Here is a 12,172-nt window from a genome sequence, read left to right as displayed (position 1 = left end):
ATTTGTTGGTGAGAAACAACTCAAAATGAGAAGAAACTGCTTCAATCACCTATTAACAATGCCAACAGGAAATTTAGAGAGTATGCCTATAGGAAAATTGAAAGATGTTAAAAAAAATGAACTGGACCACCAAAAGATCAATATCCTAAGCATTTGTGAGATTAAAAAGACTGGTATTGGTCATTTTGAATCAGACAATAATATGGTTTACAATGCCAAGCATGGCAAATTCAAGAAGAATGGTGTTGCATTAATTGTCAAAAAGAACATTTTGAGATCTATCTTAAAGTACAACGATATCTATGACAGGGTAATATCTTTATACACCTACAAGGAGGTCCATTTAATATCGCTATCATGGGAATTCATACAACAATCACTTAAGCTAGTGATGAAGAAATTGAAGAACTCTACCAATGTTTTCAGTCTGAAATGCTCAAATCTTTAATCAAGATGGATTGATAATTATTGGAAATTGAAATGTGAAAGGTGGAAACAAAGAACAGTTGTTCGGAAACGTAGCCTTCTTGGTGGAAATTAAGCAGGAAATCACACCCTAGACTTTTTCAAGTTCAACGACTTCCTCCTTGAAAATATCTTTCTTCAATAACATAAGTGGTGACTGTACACACGGACTCAAAATACAACCTTTGAGTACATACTACCTTAATTTTTGCGAACATCTCAAGGCGAGATTTGAACCACTGAACTTAATGGCAGAAGACCTGTTGAGCTCAGAGATGACATCAAGAACATGATGCATAAAGAAACACAAGGTCATTAAAAAGACAGGACGAAAGAAAAAACAAAAAGTGGATGTCAGACAAGACTCAGAAACTTATTCTTGAACATCGCGAAAAACAAGTGGAATAAATAATGACGTTAAAAGTCTGAGCAAAAAACTTCGAGGGGCAGCTTGAGAAGACAAAGTATGATAATGAAATGTGCAGAGACCTAGAGTTAATAAGCCAAAAAGAAGAACACATTCCATATCCCTCAAGCTGAATGGAATGAAAAAAAGAATTTAAATCACTATACCAAGGAGAACTAGTCTATATTCGACAATCTTAAGAAGGAGCATAATATCAAGAATCAACGGTACTGAAGGAAAAATTCCAAACTGCACCGAAGACATTGCCAAAAATAAACCAGGTTCCAGGAATTGTTGGAATATCAACTACAATGCTTCAAGAAGCATATAAAAAGCACTCACTTATCTATGCCAAGAAATCTGAAAAATAGCTACCTGCATAACGGATTGTATGAAGTGCCTATTTGTACCCATTCCAAATAACAAATGACCCAACAGAATGTGGAAATTATAAAAATATATCATATATAAGTAACATTTTGCTGAAGATAATTAGAAGACTGTACATTGACAGGAAACTTCAAAATTCGAGTCACGGTCAGAAGATGTAACCCAAGAGATCTATCATTACTAACATCAGATGGATCTTGGTGGAAGGCAGGAAAAATAAGATGTTGACTTGTGTTTTAGTGACTCTGAAAAGGCCGTCAACCGCGTGGATCACAACAAACGATGGATCACAAGGAGAACAGAAGTTCCAGAACACTGTATATCAATAGATAACATAATACGCACGTAGAACCTGTCCATGGACAAAAAGGAAATCGTTGCAACGGAACGAGAGAATACCCCAAGGTGTCAAATAAGGAGAGGTGTGTTTCAGGGTTGTATTCTTTCATTATACTTGCTCATGTGCTGAGCAAATTATACGGGAATTTGGACAATATGAAGGAGAATTCAGCATCAGAATTGGAAGAAGGCTTATGACTAACGTTTGATATACAGAGGATTTGGGGGTTCTTTACATTGAGCTGTAGTCCAGATTGAAGGCTGCAATCCTTGCTCTCAACAGCAAGTGCTTCAAGTCCTTTAAGCCTTCAGCAAGCAAATTTGTGTCGTCTGTATATCAATAGATGACATCATAATAAATGAAAAAAAAGATTGAATTTCTTAAGGATTTCATCTTCCCTGGATCCAGACTCAATGATTGTGGAAGTGGCTGTCAAGAACTTAATGTATTGCATTGGGTAAATCTGCAGCTTCTTTAAAATGTGAAGAGTAAGGATGTTCTCAGGAGTAAGGTACACCTGATCCAACACATGATACTTTCAGTTGTGTCAGAGGAAGGTGAAAGTTGGACTATAAGGAAAGCCACAGTGGGATTGTTATGCTTGAATTACAGCGCTGGTGAAGAATATTGAAATACCATGGGCTGCCAGAAGAACCAACAAATCTGTCTTGAAAGAAGTACGTACATCCAAAATGTTCCTTAGGAGTGAGGATGGTGAGACTTCATCTCCTGTGCTTTGTGCCTGTTGTCAAGAGAGAGACGTCCCTGGAAAAGGCCATCATGGTAGGTAAAGTAAAGTGTCAGTGAAATTTTGGAAAACCATCAATGACATGAAGATATACATTGGCTGCAACAATGGATTCAGACATGACAATAACACAACAACAAAACCACAAAATATTTAGTGTTGATGGGTGGTTCAAATGGTTAAGGATCTATGGTGCTAACTAAAATGTTGAAGACCTGAGTTCACTTTAAGGTACCTCAGGAGAAAGAACTGGTGATCTATCTCAGAAAAATCAGGAATAAGAAATCCCATGGAACACTGTTCTACTCTGACACATCTGGATGGCAGAACCCTAAATCAAAACCTACTCAACTGCTATTGAAGCTAGAAAATGAGATCACTGATGTAGATAAAGCTCTTCAGGTGTTGCTAAAATGAGTTATTTATATGTTGTACTCGTAAGTAGTCGTTAAAACTTCTTTTTTATATATTGTAGTCACAAGTCATTCTTGCAAACTGATTATTTATATGTTGAATTAAATATTGAGGTGACCTCTGCTTGAAATAAAGGCCATAGAAAAATAGATGACCATGGGACTGCTAAAAGTACAAACGGATCTGTATGGGCAGAAGTATGACCAGAGTGCTCCTGAGAAGCAAGGATGGCAAGACTTCATGTGACATATTTCGGGCGTAATGGTAGGAGAGACCAGTCTCTGGAGATGGACATCATGCTTGTTAGGTGGGGGGGCTGTGAAAAAGAGGAAGGGCCTGGAGGAGATGGATGGACACAGTGGCTGTATCAATGGGCTCAGGCAGAGGAACAATTGTGAAGAAGGTACCGGACGTGCAGTGTTTTGTTCTGTTGTGTATAGGGTCACTATGGGCTGAAGCTGACTAGAAAGCAACAACAACAGCTTCTAATTGAAGAGAGTCCTGATGGTCCAGTGGTTAAAGGACTCAGCTGTTAACCGAAAGGTTGACAGTTTGAACTCACCAACTGCTCTGCGGGAGAAATATGGGGCAAACTGCGTCAGTAAAGACATACAGCCTGGGAGCTCCAGGGGCCTCTACTTGGAAGACACTATGAGTAAACGCAGATTCACTGTAAGCAACTTCAATAGTGTCTACTTTAACTACAGCTCAATCTTGAATAACTAAAAGTGATACTCATTACTATTAAGTGAATTCTCACTCATAGTGACCCTGTAGGGCAATGGTTCTCAACCTTCCTCATGCTGCCACCATTTAATACAGTTCCTCATGTTGTGGTGACACCCCCACACCAACCAACCATAAAATTATGATCGGTGCTACTTCACTGTACTTTTGCTACTGTTATGAATCGGGCGACCCCTGTGAAAGGGTCATTCAACCTCCAAAGGGGTCGTGACCCACAGGTTGAGAACCGCTGCTCTATGGTTCCCAAGGCTGCAAAATGTGTAATCTTACAAAATAGAGTAAATCTTACAAAAGCAGACTGGCTCATCATTCTTCCCTAGCATACCTGGTGGGATCAAATGGCCAACGGTCTGGTTAGCAGTCACGTATTTTAACCTCTGCACTTCCAGGACTCTTTATGAAACTTTACCTATGAAATATGAAGAAATAATTGAGCCTATATAGAATCAAGAGTTTTAAAAAAAATCTCACTTCCAGTCTGTAAGAAATATAAGAACCTACCTAATGGTGGCTTTCAATCAAATTAAAAATGTGAGATAGATTTTTTTACTTCAACAAACCAATGACATGGGTTTAAAAAAGGGTGGAGGGGCAGATTAGAAAAGGGCATTTAGATAAAAAAGAGATGTTAAGAAACATACGGTCAAATACAATGAATATAACTTGTTTGATTATTGATTCAATCAAAGCAATGATATAAGATATTCATAAACAATCACAGAAAGTTGAATATGGACAGCTATTTGAATACTTTTGTTAATCTTGTTAATTTTATTGGGTGTGATAATGGCAGTTGGTTATAAGGCAAATATATAATTTATTGGCTGAGTTATTTGTTTATCTATATGTTTGTTTAATTAAAATAAATTGTGCATAATTTAGAGATCGAATAAGATTATATCTGGGACTTGGTTTAAAATACTCCAGAAAAGCAAAATAAAAGTGGAGAAATAGAAAATATATACATGGAAAAAAGCTGATAGCTACTCATGGTGGTAACTGTTAAGTGGAATCATACAAGGTCATGAAATACTACTTCCAGATATGTTCAGAGTTTTTCTTTATAATAATGTGTTTTCTTAGATAGAAAATTATTTACAATTAGATTTTTTATTATCCAAAACAATAAAACATAGATTTAGACCGGAAAGATAAGTAACTCATCCATCGTGTAATTTTACTCCTTTCTCTGAAACCTACATGAGTATATACTCAATTAAAATGTCTTGAGATTAGTAATTCTTGAAAGAGGAGGGTATTGGGTTTAAGAAACGAAGACTCCAATCTATGAACGAGTCAAATATGAAGATGAAAGCGGCAGCGTGAACTCTATGGTACCACTGGAAATTTGCTGTTGCTGATGAGTGAGCTCAGAATCCAAAGTAACCCCACGGACAAAAGGACAAAACAGTGCTTGATTCTGTGTCATGTTCAGAGAGTTTCGTGTCTCCAAACCCATTGATGGAATTATTGTATCAATCCATCTCATCGAAGGTTTCCCTGGTTTTCAGTAACTCTCTGCTTTTCTCAATAGGATGTTCATTCTGAGCAATTCTTTTAATGATATGTCCAAAGTAAGTAAGTGGAAATCTCGCCAGCTTCCATTCTTAGGAGCGATATTTCCCCTGAAACGGTCACTGGAAAGAGACAGCGCAATTAATCTAGAGGAGAGCTTGTCAGTGGCTTCTAAGAGATATTTCTTTTGGAAGTGAAACTAATTGAGTGCCAGATGTGAAAAATATACTGATCAGAGATTTACACACTTCTGGGAAAGAGTTTGGTATTACACTTGTACTAAATATATAGAAAATTTTGTAAGTGTATTGCTTAACGATAATTTTTTAACTACAGAAAATGAAATGTTATGTAACAAAAGGAAAAAGATATTTTCCCAATGTATATCTGCTTCATATAGCTCAACTATGAATAATCTTAACTATCATCCCAGCTGAAGTTGAATAGTGAATCTATTGGGTAGGGTAGAATTGTTCCCTGTGCTTCGCAAGACTATAAATTCTTTTTTTTTTTTAATCAATTTATTGGGGCTCATACAATTCATCACAATACATAGATCAATTGTGTAAAGCACATCTATACATTTGTTGCCCTCATTATTCCCAAAGTTCGCTTGCCTCTTGGGTTCCCGGAATCCGCTCATTTTCCTTTTTTTGACTATAAATTCTTAAAGGGAGCAGACAGACTCATCATTTGTTCATAAGGTCCTGAAGGATTTGAACTTCCGCACTTGCTGCTATCAGCCTGTTTAGCCCATTGTACGATCACACTCCTTAATTATCACCATAGTAATAACAGATGCAGACTGAAAACCATGGTGACATTTACATAGAATGCCAATTTCCCAAAATTATGATAAGATTTTACTAGTAGGACAAAGAAAGGGAAAGATGCATGTATTTTTGTGGGCACAGTGGTAAAACACCATCTGATTCTCCTCATGAATAATGCAAAGTCAATAGATAATATTTAAAGCTAACAACAAGTCAGAAGGTGGCATTGAAATCCTGTCAAACGGAACAATGGTTAAATACGGAAAGTAATTTCCTCTGGGAGGGTGGGAATGGGGAGCGGTAACATTGGTCTGCTGGGTTTACGAACAAGCCTTATAGACATAATTGACTATTTTAACTGAATACATGTAGATAACTTCAAAAAAGAAAAACACAAAGCAATTATTTTAAAAAGAAATAAGTAAACCTCTTATCGAGAGATGTGGAGGAAAAATTTACTAAAAGTGTTGAGCATGACTGATACCAGTTTTATAAGAAATGTCCAAGTGTAGCTTTGATTAAAAATAAAATATTTTGTAAAGTGTAATGAGTCCTTTTGGAGACACTTTGGTCTGGTGAAATAAAAGCAGATTCCGTCTGGAGAAATATGGTGTTATCTAATTTCAATATAGCTGCAAAGCTAATGATTCCTCCAACAAATGTAATGTTTTCCACTTCAGAGAGAGGCCTGCTATCTCAATTAAGCACATATTCACTAAAAGGCTCATCAATCTTTATAATTAGCCCAGTTTGCTCCCGTTTTATGAGCCTACTTTCAAATTAGCACCCACATTCTATAGAAACGGAGGAGAATCTTAGAAGATTGTAATTTTCCCTCTCAAGGAAGGAAGAAGGACAACAGATTATATACCCCAAAAGACTAGTTATTAGATTCAAGCCATTTATAGTGCATGTTATCTGGGGCAACACACTTGTCAAACTTGTACAAAAGGCTAAAAGTGAGTAGTAGTTTCAACCAATTATTTTCAGGTCCACAAGGAAACATGATAGAAGGGTATAGACAAAGCATCAGGAGAGAAATAATATGGTTCCCAGAACCATGCTTCCTCTGGCTGTGATCTCATCTGGTCTTCCCTATTGAATTAAAGCTACAGGGAGTTCTACCAGGACAAGAGAACCTCCAAAATCAAGGATTAAAAAGTGTTGTATTCAGAGCTTGAAATTAGATGAAGTTAACATTAGCAAAAATAGGTAACATAGGAAGTATGCCTCATCTAGGGTTGCTTATAACACAAAGACTGATCGATGAGGAGTTAGCATCATTTTCTTCCTCATCATAATCAAAATTCTGTAACACTGTGTAGTGGAGATGACTTAAAGAGCAGCGATTAAATAGATTTTGACACTGCAGGAGATACATAAGATAAATAATATGAGGCATGTGTTAAGGAAAAGATGAATGATAACTCTAATATAACATGTGACTGTTACATTAGAAACCCGACTCAGTACAGTTGCTGAGGAGTTGACTCCAACTTAAGGTGATTACATGGGTCTCAGATTAGAACTGTGGTCCGAAGAGCTTTCGATGGCTAATTTTTCAGAAGTGTATCAGCAAGCCTTTCTTCTGAGGCACTTCAGAGGGACTTGACTTGTCAGCATGTCACATTACAGCCAAGAACATTAACCACTTGTACCACCCAGGGACTTCTATTTTTAAAACATAGTGAGCTGAAATGGACAGGCGTAGGCCATTGTAAGACACTCATACAGTCCACTATGTCAGGAACGAACATTTGAAGAGGAATAGCATCGTATTCACCAGAAAATACAACATTTCAATTCTATTCTGAAGCCTATAATTTTACAGGAAGATGTTAATATGATTATTCAAATTTACCCATCAACCACTAATGCCAAGGAGGTGGGGGGAATGAAGATTTTTTACAAACTTCTGAAGTCGAGAATTGATTAAAAATACAGCCAAGATGCATGACTAATTACCGGTGATAAAAATACAAAAGTTGGAAACAAATGGGAAAGACCAGTAATTGGAAAATAGGGCCTGAGTGATACAAACAATACCTGAGATCGCAAAGAATTTTCCAAGACCAATGAATTACTCATTACAAATATGTCTCATCAACAATATAAATGGAGATTAGGGACATAGACATTGCTGGAGGGAATACATAGGAATAACAATGACTACATCTGTGGAAAGAAATGTAAGAAGCACAAAATTAATGACTACAAGGCAGAAGAAAATATTCTAAAATTGATTGTAGCAATCTTCTTGATATGATTGAGTTATATGATATGTGGATGAAGTGTCAATAAAACTGTTAAAAAAACAAAGAAATTAAAAAAATTTTTTAAAGCAAGCATAGGGATCACTCAGGCTTTCTTCTTTGATCACTATGCCCTAACTCTGGAAATAAACAAAAGAAAGATTTAAAAAACAAGGGCAAATACATGGAAGATAAACAACTTTGTTCTTCAAAAGGAGTAGGAACTGCCCAAATTAGAGACAAAATCAGGAAGTTTCTAGAAACGAATGAGAATGACAATAAAACATACTACAGAGTACAACAAAGGCAGTTATTAGAGGATGTTTGATAGTGTTAATACACATCTGAAAAGGAAGAGAGACTTCTGATCAATACTCTATCACAAAACCTTCAGCAGTTGGAACAGCATCAACAGAATAATCCTAATAGCAAAAGAAAAGAAATGATACAAATCAGGGCAGAGAGAGACAAGTGGGAAAACAATGAAAAAATCAATGAAGCAAAAATCGGGTTCTTTGAAAAGATGAACAGAATTGACAAGCTGTTGGCTAATCTAACCAAAGACAGGAAGCAGACTTCAATGTCCAGAATGAGGGATGAGACAGAGGAAATTACAATGGACCCTAATGAAATTAAAAGATTATTTACACAGTACTATAAAGGCCTGTATGCCAATGAATTCTAACTTGGAAGACAGGGACAAATACTTGGAAGAACCAATCCCTCACCAGATTATCTTATATAGATGTTATGAACCTGAACAGACCCATAGCAAAAGAAGAAATAGATGAGGTTATCAAGGAACATCAAACCAAAAAAGTCCCGGTCCAGTTGGTTGGTTCACAAGAGAATTGTACCAAACATTCAGGGAAGAGCTGACACCAATTCTACACAAGCTCTTCCAGAGCATAGAAATGATGGTAAAAGTCGGAGGCAGGTTGATTGTGCCAACATGGCCAATGAACACATGTGGGATTAATTGAAAGACGGAGAGATAAATGGCTTGGCAAGCCTCGCCTTCCTTGTCTTTTGCTCTTTGAAGAAGTGTGAGGCTGCCTTGCTTGTTCTCTGCCTCAATTTGCAAGCTATACTACCTGTGGAACACCTAACTCGTGGACTGTGTTGCTGTAGTTTGAGGTTCCTTCAAGACCTGCTTAGCCACGCTACTGGAGTATACATCTTTTGGGCTGGGGACTGTTAGACGCTGTCATCTGGCTGACTGTTGGTGACCTGCCTTGCTGTTTGCTGACTGTGGCCAGATAGCCTGAATTGCTCGACAGAGGACTACCTGCTGGCCCTCAAGACTTGAAGGACTGCCAGTATATTAGCTGTCTCATGGTAGTGAGTTGCACTGAGCCACTTGTACTGCTTTATAGATTAAATAGCTGTTTATTTCTTATGTTATATAGCTATCTATCAATATAAATATATATAAAATTATTAGTGTCCTGGTTTGGTTTCTCTAGAGAACCCTGTCTAACACTATGTTACCAAGCTCATTTTATTAAACTAGGATAACACTGATACCCAAACTGGGCAAGGATCCCAGAAGAATAGAGAACTACAAGCCAATATCTGTAGTAAACTTCAATACAAAAAATATTTAACAAAATTTTGACCAATACAATACAAAAGTACATAAAATTAATGATTCAGCATGACCAAATAGAATTCATACCAGGAATGCAGGGATGGTTCAATATCCAAAAATCCATCAACATTATCTACCACGTTAAAAAAAAAAAAAAAGGCCAGAATGATAATATCAATAAATGCAGAAAAAGCATTTGACAACATTCAACACCATTCCTAATTAAGACACTCAAGAAGATAGGCTTACAAGGAAATTACCTCAATATAATACACACTACATTAAAAAAAAATCACAAGCATTACAATCAATGGAGAATAAACTAAAACATTCCCAGTGAAAAGGGGGACCAGACAAGGGTACCCCCTTGTCCTCACTTTTATTTAACATCTTCCTGGAGGTCGTAGCTAAAAACATAAGGCAATGGAAGGAAATTAAAAGTATCCATCTGGGGGAATAAGAAGTGAAACTATCATTATTTTCAGAAGAGATGATTCTATATATTTAGAACCCCCAAAGACTCCACAATAGGAGTGCTGAAAGAAATAAAGGACTATGGTAGAGTGGCAGGACAGATGATCAACAAACAGAAGTCTACTGGATTGCTATATACATCTAATGGGATCACAGAAAAAGATATCAAGAAGGTAGTACCCTTCACAATAGCTAAGCATAAATTGAGATATCCAGGGATATACCTAACCAAAAAAAACTCAAAAGATCTCTACAAGGAAAATTATAGAATATTATTATAAAAAAGCAAAAGGTGCCTTCACAAATGGGAAAATAGCCAATGCTTGTGGATTGGTAGACTCAATATTGTAAAGATGTCAATCCTATCTTTATAAGTTCAATGCAATCCCAATACAAATACTAGGGTCATTTTTCACAAAATGGAAAAACTGACTACCAACTTCATTAGGAAAGGGAAGAAACTGAGAATTGGCTAAAAAAAAACACACAAACAAACAAAACTTCCTCAAGAATAAAGTGGGCAGGCTTGCATTGCCTGACTTCAAAACTTATTATACAGCCACAGTTTTCAAAACAGCATGATACTGGTAGAATTATAGATACTTGGACCAATGGATAAGAACAGAAAATCCAGAACTAAAAACAGCAGAATGCAGTCAACTGATCTTTAATAAGGGCCCCTCAAAAATCAAATGGGAAGCAGATGCCCTCTTTAACCAATTGTGCTGAGAAACTGGTTATCAACTGGCAGAAGAATGAAGAAAGACCCTTACCTCACCCCATATACAAGGACAAATTCAAGGTGGATCATAAACCTCAAGGTAAAACCAAAAACTATCAGGATGATCCATGAAAATCCTGGGATGAAGCTAAGAACCTTAGTTCAGGAAATGTATGAGCTATCAGTAATAATGACGGATACACACCCAGAGGAAGCTAAAACAGACGCGTGGGACATACTAAAAATAAAACAATTCTGTACTTTGAAAACCTTCATCAATTGTGTAATAAGAGAGCCCCCAGACTGGGAAAAGATATTCAGTAATGACATATCAGACAAAGGACTTATTACTAAACTCTACGGAACATACAAGAAAAAAAAATGAATAGCCCACTGAGAAGGTGACCAAAAGACTTGAACAGAAGATTCACAAAAGAGGAAACCCAAATGGCCAATAAACATGTGAGAAAATGTTCTGGATCATTAGCCATCCTGGAAACGCAAATCAAAACAACCATGAGATACCACCTAACACCCATAAGGAGAGCCCACTTTTTAGAAAAAAACAACAACCAAAAAAAGACCTCAGAAAGGAACAAATATTGGAGTGGGTATGGTGAGATAGAAACTCTCATTCACTGCTGGCAGTCTTGTAGATACATACAGTCACTGTGGAAAGTGATTTGGCGATACCTAAAACAAATGGAAATTGAGTTACTGTGTGACCCAACAATTCCACTCCTGCATACACCCAGAAGAATTCAGAAACAGGCCCAGAGCAGACATCACAATCGCAAAGAATTGGAAACTACCTAAATTTCAATCAATAGATGAATGGATTAGAAAACTCTAGTATATACACACAATGGAGTACTATGCATCTCCTAAAACCAGTAATGAAATGATGAGGCACCTCATCTCATGGAAAGATTTGGAATATATTTTGGTGAGCATAGTTAGACAAGCACAAAAGTACAAGTACAATGTGAGTCCACTGAAGTAAGTTCAAACACCAACACAGGTATAGGGGAAAATGTACATATCAAGGAGAAGGAGGAGGAGGAAGGTGAAGAGGAAGAGGAAGAGGAGGAGGAGAAGGAGAAGGCTTGAAGTTAAACATGCTGTCATGTAACAGGGAAGCAACAAAGCCCACATGGAAGAAGCTCATCAGCCTATGCAGCCTGTGTGATCATGAAGTGTCAATCAGAAGTTCAAAATTAAGCAATCAGCGGGGAGGGAGGGGGAAAAATGAGGACCTAAAGTCGGGTGTTTAAGTGGAGAGAAAATGTTTTGAGAATGATGTACAAATGCGCTTTACACAATTGATGTGTGTATG

The sequence above is a fragment of the Echinops telfairi genome, unplaced genomic scaffold (assembly GCF_000313985.2).
Source record: "Echinops telfairi isolate 266 unplaced genomic scaffold, ASM31398v2 ScPeMD7_5868;HRSCAF=6743_0, whole genome shotgun sequence".
Classification (NCBI taxonomy): domain Eukaryota; kingdom Metazoa; phylum Chordata; class Mammalia; order Afrosoricida; family Tenrecidae; genus Echinops; species Echinops telfairi.
The sequence above is the reverse complement of the archived record's forward strand: the minus strand, read 5'-3'. Positions refer to the sequence as shown.